The sequence below is a fragment of the Phodopus roborovskii genome, unplaced genomic scaffold (genome assembly GCF_943737965.1).
Source record: "Phodopus roborovskii unplaced genomic scaffold, PHOROB, whole genome shotgun sequence".
Lineage (NCBI taxonomy): Eukaryota > Metazoa > Chordata > Mammalia > Rodentia > Cricetidae > Phodopus > Phodopus roborovskii.
This window is the reverse complement of record NW_026126408.1, coordinates 18154664-18172868: the sequence shown is the minus strand read 5'-3', so window position 1 is coordinate 18172868 and position 18205 is coordinate 18154664.

Here is an 18205-nt window from a genome sequence, read left to right as displayed (position 1 = left end):
ACTCATCCAGGGAGAAAAATAGGAAGTCATGTAACCTGATTGAAAGTCTGGCTGGGAAATATAGTCCAGTTCTGTGCACAGGAAAGAAATGCATTTAATAGATAGGCAATCAGCCTGTGCTAATCTATGCTGTCAAGTGAAGAAATCTCCAAAATAGGTTGAAGATCAGAAGAGTTTCTCAGGGCAATTTACAGCTCATCTGCTTGCAGAATTTCTTATTGGTACGGAGAGGCCAGTCTTTATTTCATGAGGACTTTAAAAGGATTGAGTGAACCGCACCTATGTTATGGATGACAATTAGGTTAACTCAAAAATCTTCTGCCTTAGATGTTTACCTCATCTGTAAATAGAAATAAATAGTCTTGGAGAGAAAAGAAGTTGATGGAGGCATTTTATTGTGGCTTGGTAAACAGGAGCTCTTAGTGTGAATATATGTACCATTGCATGTGCAAATATTTTATATTTCCTATTGTATAAAGCTAAAAATAGACAAAAAAATCCTAGAGAAGTATCACTATTAGTCTTGTAAAATGAATGTGAATTTCTCTTGATCTCGCTTCCCTATTTGTGTTTTCTTGCTCTCCATCCACACTCCATTAGAGCAACCATCTGCAATGAGATTATTCTTACCTCCATGGGTTTATTACCATGTGAATGTGAAACTCCAAGCCATAACCAAAGAGTTATCTTATTAATACTTTTTAAAATCTATGTGTCAACTAATATTTCAATTTGAGTAGCTTAGAACCATCAATGTATTCAAAGTATTTCAAGGCCTCAACCCTACACAAATAATTGCAAACAACTAAGGAATGCTGAGGGCCAGAGAAATAGTCATCTATACAGACTGAGCAGGTTATATCTAGGAATATGTATGTATAGACATTTAATAACATAGCAATGATTAGTGAAAAAAATCAACCATAAATTTGAAAGAGAGCAAGGAGGGGGTAAATGGAAGATCTTAGAGAGAGAAAATGGAAGGAGAAATTTATATAATATATACAATCTCAAAAATCAAAGAAATAAGCGAAAAAGATGACTGCTTTAATGTTTTTCAAAAAGTGATGAGGTTTATGCTTCAAATGATGGCATCATTCATGTAAAAGCATCAAACATTCTGATGACTCAGAGACCAAAGAGGGTTAATCATCTCTTTCAAGTTATTTTGCATCTTAACTATGCAGGGCAATACCAGGTGCTCTGGCTTATTTACAGGGATGGGAGGTACTCTCTGAATTCATAAAAGGTGTCAAATAGTCGATCCAAGCTGACTCATTCCACATCTATATTGTGCTTTGTGGGAAAGTATATAAAAATAAAGTAGTGTTATTTCTTAATGTTCTGGAACAAATTCAAAACAAGACTTTCAATGTCCTTTACTCACTTTGCTTAATGTTATAGTTGATTCTTTTTAAAATATTTGTCCTCCTCTTTTAATGGCTTTTGAAACCCTACTTCTCATATTGGATTGCCTTGCTCAGCCTTAATAAATGGGGAGGGGCTTAATCTTACAGCAATTTGATATGCCATCTTTTGTTGAAACTCATGGGAGACAAGCCTTTTTCTAATAGGAGAGTGGAGTAGGGGGTGGGGAAATAGGAGGTGAGGGAAGGACTAGGAGGAGAGGATGGAGAGGAGATGGTGGCCAGAGTACAAAATACATACGCTGATTAAATATGTATATATGTCCTCATTGAGAGAAGAGGATGGGATCTTTGCTTGTTGTTAAAGATATAAGGTTTGATTCCCTTCAGATTTCCTTGTTAAATACATCATATATCTTTTACTATAGGAGGAACTCTGAGAAGAAAACAGAAAAGGACACATGATGTCCTACTCTGCATACTCTCATTTTCTCTTAAGATCTTCCTACCTGCTCTTAGAATATAGCTCTTCATCCTTAGAAATACCAAGCCATGTGTTTCCATTTCTGGAGATTTTTAGGTTGTACTCCCTAGAAAAAGACAAAACACCCCTGCCATTGTATTTTTCAAACTTGAGTTATCAGATTGTCTTGGATGCATTCTTATAGGGATGTATAGCCCAAGTGTTTATGGCAGTTTTTAACCTTGTAAAGGCATGAATGCTTCTTTTCTAAAAAAAAAAAATTAATGTTTCTTTCAAATATATAATTGCCAGTAAAGTGTGTGTAGTCAGAGTGTCCTGAATCTCATCCATGACAAATAATGATGTTTCAGATACTTCAGTTAAATAATTTTGAGAAGACCAAGGGTCCCCATGGAAAAAGTCTGAAAGATCAGCATTGGTGAAATTAGATAATTGAGGCAGCAGTTAGGAGTTTCAATGATTTTAGAGCCAGTTGCTCTGTGGTACTTAGTGTTTACAAATTCTCAGATTTACTGATTCCTGGTTTTGTTTATTTTCTATTTAGGGATCAATAAGGTATCAACTGTTTTGTTAAATAAAGATGTTAAGCAGTCACCTATTGTCATAGATTTTAAAAACATAGAAATAAACAGAACATATTTTTGGAATAAAGACAAGTGTGGGATGGAATGAGTTTACTTTTACAAAACGAGAACTCACAGCATTGATTTTACTTTTCACAATTTCTCTACTGACATGAAAAAATCTAATCACTGCCTTGTTCCATCCCACATGAAAACCCTCACCAGGTCATCTTTTTCAAAGTGCCAATTTAGAGTGAGAAAGTATCTTCCTCCAGAGGGCAATAGACAGACAAAAATTCTGAGTGGGTCAATAGTCAAAAGATGAATGGCTTTCATCATAAAGATATTAAACACTGGGCATTGTTTGCTGAAATGCCCAGCGTGGCATAGCTTCTGGTTGCTTTGTGCTCATGAATCTAGTGCCAGGTAAAGGATGTAACTCTTTTTTATCTCAACCAAAACAAGTGTTTATTTGTTTTATTGCTAGTTCTTTGTCATTTGTAATAAGTATTATTTTTTCCTGGTATAACTACAAAACTAGTTCTTAAGGAAACTAATCACAGACATGATTTCATAATAAAATAAAATTTCTAGCATTACCATGGAAAATGCATATATATGCTTTTTGAGAGTAAGTTCAGGGGAATGTGAAGGCAGAATTCTGACTAGTTGCATAAATAGTTTCACAAATATTAAATAAAATGCCAAAAAAGTGAATGTTTTCATATGTTTCATCTAAAAACAGTATTTGGATTCTCATTCTACTCAGTTCCAACATTCTGGTAACATTTTTCTTGATCTAAAATTCAAGGACAGGATCATTTTGCATTGATTTGAAATTGTAAATATATTTGTGTGGAGAAGCATAGAATTCTATTCTTAAAGGGAATTGAGCACATAAAGTGAATTGCATGATACCCACAATTATATTCATGGTGACAGATCTCATACACTATATTAGAATTATTTAATCTTCCTTGTTACTTTATTTTCCTGTATTTAGAGCATTTTTATTCACTTCTTAAACTAAACCTATTGTCAGCCAGAAAAGTTTCAAGTTATTCCCCTCCCTCAGTTCTCTAAGTTGATAGTTTATTATGTGCCATCATCTAGAACATACTGGAATTAATCCAGTTTCATTTCTGTGATCAAACACACAGACCAAAATCAACTTAAGAGAAGAAAGGTTTTATTTCATCTTACACTTGTTGGTCACAGCCCACCACCGAGAGGAGTGAGAATAGGAGTTTATTCAAGGCAGGAACCTGAAGGTAAGACTCTTTCCCATTCCATGAAGCATTACCTCTAACAAGGGAACTCACTCAAGGACAAGCAAGTAGAGTGGGAACCATTGGAGGAATCTTGTTTTCCAGCTCACTCATGGACTCATGCTTAGTTAGCTTTCTTATGTAACTCAGGACAACTTGCCTAGGAATGGTACTGCCCACAGCTGGCTGGGTCCTCCTGCATCAATTAATAATCAAGACAATATCCCACTGACATATCTATGGGACATCTTAATCCAGGCAATTCCTCAGATAAGGCTCTTCTCTCAGACAACACTGGGCATGTCAAGTTGACAGCTGACACTAACTAGGAAAGTCCCTCATGTGTCTTAATCAGTTCAGAAATCACTTGTACCAAATCATCATTCATAATGTTTCTATTTTCCCCCAGCTTTTGGATTGCCTTTCTAAATCACTGTTCTTTATTTTCCTTCCTCTTAAAGTAAGTCTTAGACAGGAATATTCCAAAGGGAACTGTGCTAGCTATCTTAATTTTTAGCACAATTAGTGGAAGTTTCAAGAAAGCATTTCCCCAAAGGACAACTGCAGCAAATTAGAAAAGGTTGGGGACTAGCTTAGTCATTCTAGTATACCCAGAGATTTGGCACCTAACTTACATGTATGAAAAGGCTGCATCCCTTTAACTATGCTATTTTAGCATTAAGAACTGCACCACATATATACTATTTTAGCTGTCAATTTAAATTTAATGAAGAATTCAACCATGTTTTTAATGGATTGGGCACGTTACCATATACCATTCCTAAAATTTCATGGCAACCACTCAGTGAAAAGGTGTTGCTATAGACCCATGGAATAGATGAAAAGATGGAGAGACAGCTCCCAACATGGTCTCTTTCACCAGTCTTTGTCCTTGAATGCCCTCTACCTATTATGTTCTCCAGAACTGTATCTTCCCTGAATAGCCTTTTGTTTCATTTTGGGGAGATATGAATGTCTTTCCTATTATTATGTTCAAGACCCAATCCACCTATTTCACCTCCATAACCAAACTATCCTCAGAAGCATATGTTTATAACAACTCTTTTCATAACTTCACAGCTTCATTTATTGTTCTTAGTTTTATCTCCAAGTCCTGATTTACCTCTCCCTATTCCATTGAGTGTGTTTCACTCTTTCCCCAACATTTTTGACAAAAATTTATTTTTGTTCTTTCTATCGTTTCTTCCACTTGGTTGAAGTAAAGAAATGGCTTACCATTAAGAACAAAATTTAATGAAGCAGGATCTGTTCAGAGTTATTTTATAACAAGTGACATGTTGAAACGTAAGTCAGCACAGATGTGATCAGGCTCTGTCCTATCTACAGGTTACCTGTTGTGCCAACTCCAACTTTTCTAACATTGACTTTAGTCATCTGCTCATATCCCCATATCCTAAATATGCAAAGATTTCATTAATTAGATACGATATAAAAGCACTGGAAGTTTTGTTTGTCACATTGTCATTTGTAAATGGATGAATCCGTATTTGAAATAAATGCTACATTTAGCATGCATTTAACATTTAGCATGAAGTTAATCTAAGCAGGTGCCCTGTTCAGTCACAGAGTCTGTTTCAGTCAGAGGGCCTATTATCTGATGGACATGGCACTGAATATTAAGAGCTCAGCGTTGAACAGACAGATATTACTGTCCAGTTTCCCTTTGTATTTTTATCCTCTACTGCTTTGAACTATTGAAAATAGAATGATCTGTCATTAATTTGCTTTGTTTATTATGCCTCTGCATTATTTGGGCACCTTACTAACTAACTACTCTTTATGGGATATTTTTACTCACTACATCCTTTATTTGACTAAATAATCTTTTTTCTGTCTAAGGAAGACAGTCATCTCTATAACAGTAGTGTATTGTTAGAGGGTCCCATGGGTCTCCTTGGGGGAGGAGGCAAGTAGACATGGAATCAACTTCAAAGACTCCTGGAGCATGTCAAACCCACAAGCTCAGTTTACCAAAGAAGGGGCAAGCCTTATATAAACTCTAAACCTGCCTTAGTGAGGATATGTTATGCTGACATCTGCTGACGTGATGTGGCCACTTTTCCTTGGTCCACATCATCTCCTGCCATGCTCCTCTGCTATTGTCAAGGCCCTCAGGCAGACCCAGGTTGGCTTTCAGGAAGTATGGACTAGGCATGTTCTTAATATCAGTTAGGACCAATCTAGGTAGGCTGGCCATTAGGGCTTAGTCATCCCAAAATGTATGTAGGCTTACTATGGATCACAAACATCTTAAAATCTACCAGGCACAGGGCACTTGTTTTACACATGTCATGTGTTTTCATATTTAATTGACTCAGAGAGGATTTAAAGATTACATTTTGTTAGGACTTCTATAATGAAATGCCACACATTGAACAGTATAATACACAACTATGATGTCAGCACTGGAGACTGTAATTTCAGGGCTGAGGTTGGGACAGACTTGGCTTTATTTGTCACCTCTCCTGGTGACCAGGTTTTTATACTAGCCACAATGTTGCCTTCTCTCTATGCACAGGTGTGTCTGATATCTAAGTTTTTCTGCATTGGATCTCTAAAAACATCTCAGTATAACTTATCATTTTAAAAGCCTTTTTTTTTTTCCATGAATGCATTCTGATACACTAAGACATAGAAACAGAACCTATATGTTTTATTGAACAAAATTTATCTTATGACATAAATGAATACTGCCATATGTCTATAAGCAATTTTACATATTAACCTGGCTAAACCACAATACCCAAATGTTTAGTCAAACCCAAATCTAGATACATCTGTATATATGTTCTCGGATGGGATTAGCATTTAAATCAGTAGGCTTTCAGTAAAGCAGATTACTCTCCATAATATAATTCGTCCTCACTCAATTAGTTGAAGTTTTTAATAGCAGAGGAATGACTTCTCTAACACAAGAGAGCATTATAACCACAGATTGCTTTTGGACTCAAAGTGCAGGCTTTCTCTGGGTCTTCTGCTGCTATCCTATCCCAATCCATGGTTCTTTGATTAATTCCTTATGCCCTACCCAATCCTTACTGATGCAATAATATTAGTTACTGTGCTCCTGGCCTCATGCAGAAAATTAATCTACTCCTGACTTTTAGCTGAGCTTATCCTAAGGAAGGGATAGAGTCGCTTTGATAGCTAGTACTGGGTTAAAAGGACTTAGGAAGGTATATCCCCTGGGGGGGGGTAGTCCTTATTAAATGACTGGTTAGACAATAGCTCCTTTGCCTTCAGCTGGTACATAATGTGGTATCTTATTCACACTCCAGGGTTCTTACTCAAACAGGCTGAGCTGGGCAGAGGCTCACCTGAAATCATACATCTCCATGGTTTTCTAATTTGTTCTCATTTATTTGGGTCACTTGGTCATTATTCTTGGGACATGTAATAAATTTGCTACATGTGAATTCACTCAGGGTTTCAGTTCTGGTTATCTTGATGCAAAATAACATTTATTGGTATTACACACACACACACACACACACACACACAAAATCTTACAATGTTAATAATCATAAAATGGAAGAGAAGAAATTTAAGTTTGTACAATTAATTAAAATTAAAGTGTAACACAACAGAACCTGTGGAAATAGCTAAAACCATTCTAAGAAGAGATTGTTATGGCTGTGAGCATTAACATTGGACATGTCACAAATCAATAACCTGAATGTCTCTCCAGGTTCTAGAAAGACAAAACAACTCAAATCCAAAAGAAAGAAAGAAAAATATGGGTGGACATTAATGAAATGAAGACTGTCTCCATTGTCACGATTAAAAGGCAAAAATCAAACAAACAAACAAACAAAAAAAAACATTAGCAAAAGCTACTTGTGATAGAAAGGACTTGTTTGGATTGCATGTCCTAGTAGTGGTCAGGGCAGGAACCTGGAGGCATGAACTAAAGCAAATCATAAGGCATTGCTACTTACTGGGTTCTCCTCATAGCTTTCTTAGTCAGTGTCTAGCGTTGGCATCACCCACACCATTCAGTCAAGAATATGCTTGGTAGACTTGCCTATAGGCCAATCTTATGGATGCATTTTTTCTCTACTGAGAGTCCCCCTTCTGGAATGATTCTAGCTCATGTCAAGTTGACATAAATCTTGGAAACACAGCAATTAAAGGAACATATATACAATTAACCAAACTAAGAATTTCTTCTTTGAGAAACCAAACAAGGCTTAAAAACTCATGGCAAAATTGCCAAAAGGAAGCATACAAAACAAGAAATGTCAGATTATTTCAATGAAATACTGAAAATCAATAAACTAATGAAAACTAATGTTCTACAAATATAGACAATATATAGAACTGGAAAGGTTTCTAAACACAGAGGACATTTAAAAAGGTCAACCAAGAAAAAATAAACATTTTAGATTCAAAGCAAGTAATGAGAATGAAGCACTAATTAAATGTATCCACAAGAAAAACTCCAGGCATGGGTAGACAGATAACTGGTGAATTCTACCAGACTGACATGGGTGGCAGCAGGACCACCTCTAAATCAGAAAGACTGAGCATTGAGAATTACCAGAATGGTTTCACCATAAACAAGTGGGGTGAAGCAGGAGATAGAGATGGGGAGGGCTGGAGACAAAGCATCTTTTGAGAGCAGGCACATCAGTTGGTTTTAGACATGTTGAGTTTGAGGGATTAGTGTAATATCCAAGTGAAGATGGCAGACAATTGATTGGCATACATTCAGATCTTGATTTGAATAAGTGAGTCAGCTGCATTTGCTTGCAGGACTATTCAGTCATGAAGCTCCTGAGTTCACAGCATTGAAATACAGGACAAAGATTTGCTGGTACTTGGCAATTAAACTTCAAAATATTAAGGTTAAAAAGACTGTGAGGATATGTTCAACACTCTTAAATTGTTCCGAGAGTGAACTGATATATTTATTTTGGGGACATGTTATATAGTACATATTAACTTTGAATGTTTATTTCATTTATGACCTTGTTATTATGATTCTAGGTAAATACCAGTCGAATTAATGCTGTATTGACCAAAAGACTTCTACAAGAGTGTTTCTAGTCACTTGTCTTCAATATCCAAAACCTGAAACAATAACACAAGACAAAAATACAAATTATTATCAAAATATATAAAATGCATAACATGATCTCAAAATGGAAACTGACTCAGCAACAAACAAGGGTAGCTACTGAAACACCAGACACCATGGATAAATCTCATGAATCTAACCTTAATTAAAACAGTCAAATAGTAATGAATACTATGTTTCTTCTATTGAAGCAGTCAGTTGAGTGGAGCACTGGTAGCTCAGCAACCTGAATCCCAACACACTGCATCAAACTATACAAAGAGAGAGTTTCCAAACAAAGCAGCTGGTCAGTCTGTCCTAATAACTCCCTAGCAACAGCCTAGCAACATATTCTGGAATAAAGGAAAGAGTCAATACAGCCTGGATAGTTTTAGGTGCATGTGCAGTGAAGTGAACTGTGTCCTCAAAATGAAGTTACAGAGGAAATCTTCTATGTGTCACTATATGCCTGCACATAATTGGAAAGTATCACATGCATCACAGAAAAGGATACATTCAGTGAACAAAATCTTATGTGACCCAAGTCTATGAATCAAAATAACAATAATAATAATAATAATAACAAAACAATAATAATAATAGTCCACACTCTAGCCTTAGCAATCAAATTCTCTTCTCCCTGGACCCACAAAATGGAAGTCCTGAGAAGTAACTGAGGGGCCCTTAAGCAAGTCTTGGTTAGGCCTGTATGTTCTTACACTTTATCCACTCTGTCTATGCTTTCTCTTTGCTTTTTAATAAAATCCTTTTTTACATTGTATTTTTTACAAGATTTCAAGAACCTGGAAACTCATGATCCAGCCAGCAGTTACCATTAATATTTGGTACTATGTAGGAGATCAGACATGGTTGGCCTGAGATAGCCATAGCCATGGTTAAAATGGTGGTTAGGCATTGTGGTATTACAAGGAAGGAATACATAAGAGTTGGAGCTGTGTGAATTTTCTGGGTCATAATATGGATGTTTATTACTTTAGCAGCATCTAAAAACTGATTACATAAGTGCAAAGCTCATATGCATTTATGTCATCCCTTGAGAAATCAAATCAAAAATAAATAAATAAAAAAGAGGAAGTAGAGATTCAACAAAAGGCACTTAGAATCAGTGATAAGAATGAATAAAATAATCACTGTATACTGGAAGCCATAGGAGATATGGATGAAAAAAAAGAAGTCGTCTACCAGCTCCCAGCAAGCCTTAAGATGACATTTTAAAACTGATCATTAGATGTAGCCATGGAAGTCATTAGAAATTTTGGTGGAATTTCTCTGATAGACCAGTGGAGGCAAAACCTTGTTTGTTGTGGGTTTCTAGAGAACTTAGAAAAAAAGGAATTGAGAATACAAAGATGTATGATTCAAAAGATTTTCACTGAGCAGGTAACATAAGAAAAAAAATAACAGCTATTTACTGGAAGAATAGTGCTAGTGTGTTTTCTTGTCCTGCCAGTTTCCACTGCCCTTCTCAGCCCCAAATGAACACATAGAGGTTATATTAATTATTAATCTGTTGGCCGATAGCTAGGGCTTCATATTGGCTAGCTCTGTCTTAACTATTAACCCATTTCTATTAATCTATGTAATTCCACGTGGTCTTGGTTTACAGGAGAATTCCAGACCTTCTACTCCTTTGATGTCTACATGGCAACAGCTTTGGCAGTCTCCCTCTGCCTATCTTTCCCAGAATTCTCTTCATCTCCTAGTCTGGTAGCCCTGCCTATCCTTCCTGCCTGGCCACTAGCCAAACAGTATTTTATTCGTTAACCAATAAGAGAAACATATATACAGAAGGACATCCCCCATTAGAATAGAGTCCAAAGAGAGTTAGTTTTAAGTGAGAAAAATAACCAAAATTTTGTGTTAATAATCTAGAAAAAAAAAAGGACATGTGGAGGATAGTCAGGATTTAAGAGGAAGAGAATTGCAGAGGCATGGTTCTGGAAGTAGGAGAGGCTACAGTTCAGTTCACAAATGTTGAGATAGGAACATGAACACAGGGTGGGAAGTCTTACTTCTGCTCTTATTGCTCTACTTTTCCTGATTACATTATTTCATTTCTTCTTACTATGATATAAATACAAAAGCAACTTAAAAGAAAAGGAGGATTTCTGTGCAATAGTCACAAAGGGATACATAACAGATGGGGAATACATGGTGTTGTATCCAGAAATCTAGTTGGTTGCCTTGCAGCCATTCTCAGGAAATAGAGAAAGATGTTGGGCCAGACTATAAGTCTTCAAGGCCCACCAATTGTGACTCCCTTCCTCCAGAAAGGATATACCTCCTAAATGTCTCAAAACTGTCCTGTCAGCAACAATGCTTGGGGAACATTACAAATTCAAAGTACCACATTAGCAGAGTAAGCATCAAGAACAGATGCTAGAAGTAACACATGGTTGTAAGACATGGTTGGTTGGAGGAAAGAAAGAAATAAGAAATATCATCAGGGAGCAAAAAGGTAAGTTGATTCATGGGATTGGAGAGACTGCTTGGCAGTTGAGACCTATTTGTTGTTCTGAAAGACCACAGAGAGTGTGAAACCTCATGCCCCAACTCAGGAAAGGCGCACACCCCAAATCACTCACAAGAAGCAGTCTTGATGCAAAAGCATCAGGTCTTTTATATTCCAGTGCACTGGGGTCCACAGCCATACTCCACATGGGGTAGAGGACTGGGAACCCTGGGTACAAGGTTTAGACAGCTTTTATAGGGTTACAACAAAGCCCGTGCATCAAAAACCAATCACCTCATAGCATCCAATGTGGACCAATCAATTTGAACTATCCAAGCCCGTGCTTAGCCCAGGAAGTCTGCTTTCGCTAGGGCTTCTGGGTAGTGTGGGGCACGGCTCATTTCCTGTTCTCATTCACTCACAGGTGCTGTCCATAAACCGCCCTGTCCTAAACAGTCAAGAAGGACTTTTTGCCTACTCACTGCTAGGGGGCAGAGTCTAGGGAGAATTAGGCTAAATTTTTCCATCCTTACAGTTCTTGCATGGATCAGATGTTTCTTCCCAGCACCCACATTAGCCAGCTCACAATCTGTGAACTCCAGGTGCTCCCATTCTCTTTGCTGCCATTGAGAAACACCTGTACTCACATGCACTGGTCAAACTCATACACACATGTTTTACACAATTTTTTTTAGTAGTTAGAAGGAAGAAGAAAGTTGATGAACTGAGTAAGCACACTCTAAATGCCAAACAATATTAGAGGACAATGGAGGTTCTGAGATGTGGACTTGATCTGGAAGCAGCTAGTATGGCTGAGCAGAGAGTTGAAATACAACCAGAGCTGTGAATTTGCCTACTGATGCCTAATAGTGCATTAATTCTCAATTAAAGCCACCATGTTTATGAAGCTCTATTGTCTAGAGCTGTTCTCCACATAGACCCTCTACTATGTTCAAAAATATGCTCGCCTTCTATGTCCTTGGAAAGGGCCTCACCCCACCCAAAGCATTCCCCTACTTGTAATTTCTTTTACTTCAACTTGAAACAGTTGGTTTTGCCCTTTCTTCCACCTCAGCTATCATGCACCAACCCCAGAGAGGCATTCCCAAACTACCTTCCTTCCTGCCTGTATTGCCTTCTTCATCTGTTAGGATTGTTACATTCTGAACTATATTCAGCTCTTAATTTGTGGTTCTGTCTTCCCCTTCCACCAGGACAATAGCAAAGACCTCAATGGCAAGGTATGTTTGTTATTGAGCCCACAACCTAAAATACTACCTGGTATCTGCTGGCCTAAAAATAAATGTTAAGTACATGAGTTATTACTGCTTTTATATTCAATGCTGTTATTATGTAGCCAAGTGAAGAAAGATGTAAAATTGAAATAAGATTTCTAAAGCTTTATAGCTCACCAGGGAATTCTGAGATGATGCTAAAGACATGTTTTTCCCACAAAAGCTTGGGACCCCACACATGGTGCTCATAACTTGTCTTACTTCCTTTGTGAAATTCTGTAAAGAAAAATGATATCACCATATACCCTCTTCTTGTCCACAGACATAAAAGCTAAATAAAAGTGAAAGCAATTATATTCAGTATTCCTCCTCAGAAGTAGTTAAAAGACAACATAATTCTCTATTTTAAAAATATTTTTCATTTCAGAGTACTGTTCCTACTGGCTGTTTTCTCAATGGCTTTATTTAGCCATTTTCCTGTTCAAAATCTTGGCATTTCCCTGATGTGTTAATTTTAGCTGTAAATACCTAATCAGACCTCTAAGAATAATTTGTAGCTTGGCTAACTTTCTGGAGGAAATATGATGGTGCTTCCAAGGGGTTGGCATGTCTCCAATTATAAAGACAGAGAAAATAAAAAGAACAGAATGGTAAAATGCATTGAGGAGCAGATTGCATTTTATAGAAGATAACTTTGTTTAGCTTCAGTCTAAATGTCTTGCAAATATGCTCAGCACCACAGCATCCCATGGGTCTCGGCATCAATATTTATTTGCTGGAATACTTCACTGCCTCATAAATCAGGAGGTAACAGACCACTTTTATTCTCGGAGGGGGGGGTGGAAATCATGTCATACCACTGAATTTCCCAGAGTTCCACGCCTCACTCACATTTCTGTGAATGGATGCTCACAAAGATGCAACTGGTGATCAGTAAGGAAGAAGCATTGGCCTGTGACTGCTTGTCCCTTGGCTTAACTATCAACCATTTCTAAATTTCCATTAAATGTAATTCAACTCAAGCAAGGTTTTAGTTATCAAAAATTTAATACTTCCTGATCTTGGTTTCTGTTTACCATAAATTTCTAAAATCTTTACAGGGAGGAATCCTAGCACTTAAAACATTAATTTCAAAACTGGTGCTCTTGCAAAATATAAAAAGAAAGGCCTCCCCATATACAAGGTCTTTGGGGCCTTTAAAAATTATGAAGAAATACTATGAAGAAAAATTATGAGGGATATTATATATTTAGAAGCAGTGAGGATATCTCACTGTTGCAATATGCCTACTTCACAAAAATGACTGTCCTGTGGAGCCTACAGTGATGTTTCCTGTATCAATTTCTTATACTTCCTAGGACATATAAAATTATTTATAAAAGTACTCCCTAGAGGAGCCCTAGTCTTTGTACATCTTCTCGCCAACTTACCTAGATGCTCACCCTCCCAAATGTTTTATCCCACCCATAGTTTTCATCACTATTGCACTGCAGTGCAGAATCCAGTACTAGATCATAATGAGTGCATCCATCAGATTGTCAGTCATGCATCAACAAACAAATTCTCTTAATAAATGGGCTGGTTCTCACATTATGTTTGCAGTACTGTGTTTTATAGTGTGTGTGTGTGTGTGTGTGTGTGTGTGTGTGTGTGTGTGTGTCTGTCTGTCTGTCTGTCTGTCTGTATATCTATGTCTCTCCAAGCTCCTTTTCCTCTCTATCTGGACCCACTCTCTGTACTCTCTCTCTCTCTCTCTACACACACACACACACACACACACACACACACACTTCCTTCTTTAATATTCCCTCACACATAAGAAGTCTATAGGGAATAAGTTAAAAAGATGCAGACTGAAAGCAAGGGAGCTGCCTGTAAGATTTCTCAAAGTCCCTAATATATTAGTATGCATTATCCACAATAAAATACATGACATAAAATGTAGTGTTTTCCAAATAGTCTTGGGCACAGATCTTGTTTAAAAAGAAAAATCCTTCATTGCCATAGTTATTTATTGATTTCTACCTATTGTGCAAGATCTCCTGGTTTCAACAGCACACAGCAAGGTAAGATAGATCCCCTGCCCTGAAAAAGCTTAGACTCCAGACAACAAATCATATTCATTAGAAATGAATCCTCCAGAAAGATAGCCACTAATCATACAGGATCCCTCAGCTGGGTTAAGTAAAGAAATAGCATTAAACATTAAACATTCTTACCTCCAATAAAAGGAGATCCTGAGAGAGGAGGAAGAACTAGTATTTATCTATCAATCTATCTATCTATTCTGGTCTATATCTTGGCCTCAGTTACCCCTCCCTCCTCTCTTCCAAGTTCCTCTCCTCCACCCTCTTCCTGTTCCCACCCCAATCCACTCCTCCTTTTTTTCCATTCAGGAAAGAGCAGGTCTCCCTCAGCAAAGCATGGCACATTAAGTTTAGTAAGACTAAACACCCCCTTTTGTATTAAGGCTTGGCAAGATGACCTAGTATGAGGAGTAGGGTCCCAAAAGCTAGTAAAAGAGTCAGAGACAGACAGCCCCTGCTCCCACTTTTAGAAGTCCCACAAGTGGACCAAGCTGCACAATTGTCATTTATATGCAGAGTGCCTAGATGGGTCCTATGAAGGCTCTCTGGTTGTTAGTTAAGTCTCTAAGCCCCTATGAGCCCATGATAGTTGATTCTGTGAGTTTTCTTGTGATGTCCTTAATCCCTCTGGCTTCTAAAATCCTTTCTCTCCTCTTCCATAGGTTTCCCCAAGCTCCATCTAATATTTGGATGGGGTCTCTGCTGTTGTTTCCATCAGCTGCTGGATAAAGCCTCTCTGATAACTCTTAAGATAGGGGAAAGAACTGGGCAGTCAATGGGATCTCTGGCAGTGGAACCAGAGTTCATGAATGGACTTCGGGAGCACGTTCCTCATGGAGGGATACTCCTTTAGCCTGGAGACAGGAGGGAGGGCCTAGGCCCTACCCCAAATGACTTGACAGATTTTGATGATCCCTCATGGAAGGCCTCACCCTCTCTGGGGAGAGTATGGGAGAATGTGACTGGGGCCAGTGGGGGACATGGGAGAATTGAAGGGAGAAGGAACTGGGACTGGATATGTACATTAAGAAAAATTATTAATAATAATAAAAGAAATGGGAAAGTATACTAAAGGAGAGAACAATGAAATAGGGCATAAAAGCAGACAGGGCTATTTGGAGAAGGCCAGGAGGCCAGAGAGTGGAAGGCTTGAATAATAGGTAACAGTAGTGGGGAGTAGAAATAAATGACAAAGCAAAATGGCCATGTAATTAAGGAAATAGAAGAATTAACCCTGTTATTTTCTAGGCTTACAAATTTTATTTTTGAATCTTCTCAGTTCCTTAGTGGGACTGTCATATTTCAAGATCTGAAATAGCCACATAGTGACCAACAGCCACCATATTGCATGGCGCAGATAGTATCTTTCCCATCATATAATACTTTATTGGACAGAATTGTTCTAGAGCATTCTGTTGTATCTGTTAATCATACACTACATAAATATTACTCTTCATGTTTTATATTATTTTTATTTCAAGGAACATAAATGTTTTCCATAATTTATCCAGCCACTTTTTGCATTTATCCTCATAAAAACTTAGTAAACTTCTCTCTTAATGGGTAGAAAGTATTCATAGTTCTACATGATTTGTTTTGTTTTTCTTTCTTTTATTGAAAACAGATTTCTTCTCATACAATATATTCTGACAATGATTTCCCCTCCACCCAAGTCTTCTAAGATCATCCCCATACTTACCCTCCCATCCAAATCCTTTCTATCTCTCATTAGAAAAAATTGTGGAACCTAAATAATAACAATAAAATGAATAAAAAACAAATCAGAATAGGACAAAACAAGTAAAAAACACACATACACATACTCGTACACACAGGAATCCAATAAAAGGTATTTTATGAAGATGAAAAACCTGAGTTTGAAGAAATTGAAGACCTTGTATTTCTGAGTCAAGTGAGTATGCAAAAGCCAAAAGTTAAATTCAAATGATTTTATCTTTAAAATTCATGTTCTTCCCATCACATGATATCTGTGTCCCTTGTAAAACTGAGGTAAATCCATTGCCAGGGACATATAATTTATACTTTTAGAACATTTTTTTGTAGCTCCTAAGATATGTAAACATAACTTAGCACTGAATCCCTGTTCAATGTTGTTCACTTGTATGTCAACAACTCAGAGAGTGTGTCAGTCACAATTTTCAGAAGTCCTCACCAGAGGTTGGCCATTTCATTTTTTTGTTTGAGTCCACACACTCCCTTCCTCAAATATCTTTGTCTTGAAAGGTAGAAAGATCACAACACAGGTTTTCCTTACATTAAATGTTGAATATACAGAGTTCCTATCACTATGTCTCAGGAAGTCTCTGGATTAAAGAGCTAACTTGGAATTTTTCAATCAACCTGAAGATCACAGTTGAGAGGATGCATGTGGCTTTAAAATGAGCATATTATTTAGAGGGTGGGTCACTATTTTGATGGACAAAAAATATTTATAAAATCTCTCATTTGTGAATGCCAGGTCAAAAAATTATGTATGTTGTTGAACTGAGTCACACTATTCTTGGGGACAGTAAAAGGGCAGTCCAGGTGACATAACAAAGAGTATATATAGTCTCAGGAATCAGATGCAGAGAGTTTCTTATAATAATTTAGGGAGCCTTTGTTTTGGGTGTGTGTGTGTGTGTGTGTGTGTTATTGGTTTTGTTTCTTTGTTTCTTTCTTTACCTGATATCAGATGGTAAGCTGTACCACTTGGTGGTGAAACTTAAGGATATTGACTTATACATATTATGATAAGTAGAATTTCTTGGTCTTTTAATACAGAAGACAGAAAATTTTCCTCCATAACTCAGGCATGTGAATTGATATTTTATTATTATTTTATCTATTTTTGAGATGATAATATATTATGTCATTTATCCCTTTACTTCCTACCTCCACATCCTCCTACGCATCCCTCCTTGCTCTTTTTCAAATCCATGACCTCTTTTTTCATTCATTGTTACTATATACATATGTATGCATGTATATATGGGTATATATGTATATCCCTAAATAAATAAATATAACCTGCTAGTCATGATGTTACTTGCATCTATGATTTCATGGCTTACCACTTAGTGTTAGATAAACAGTTGAGGTGACCCTCCTTGGAGAGGAAGTAGTCCTACTTCTCCTACTCTCAGTATTCCTTTGTATACATTTGAGGTCCCAAGTGCTCTCCTCTGTTTACTTTCACATGCCTATTAGTGTCATCCTTGTTCAGCTCATGTTTTAGACTAATTGTTGGACTTAAGATCCCCTCAATAAGAAGAAAATAATTCCTGAAACCTGAAGCTAGAAACCTACCCAAAGATAGTGAAATCACTAATCTAGTAGAAAAACTGCAGCTGACGTTTTACTAAAGCAGCACACCCCTTAACTACATTTGAAACAGTTGTCCTCATACCCACAAGTAAGAGACATCCCCACCCCTCAGTGAAGAAGCTTATCTTTGTGACAGACTGTGGTGACAAATAAAGCTTGCCTGAAGATCAGAGTGCAAAGCTATCCACAGGTACAGAGGCCAGGCAGTGATGGCAAACACCTTAAATCCTAGCAGCCACACTCGTTAGCCATAGGCCAAGCAGTGGAGGCAGACATCTTTAGTCCCAGAACTCCAGAGACAAGACAAATAGATTTCTGTTA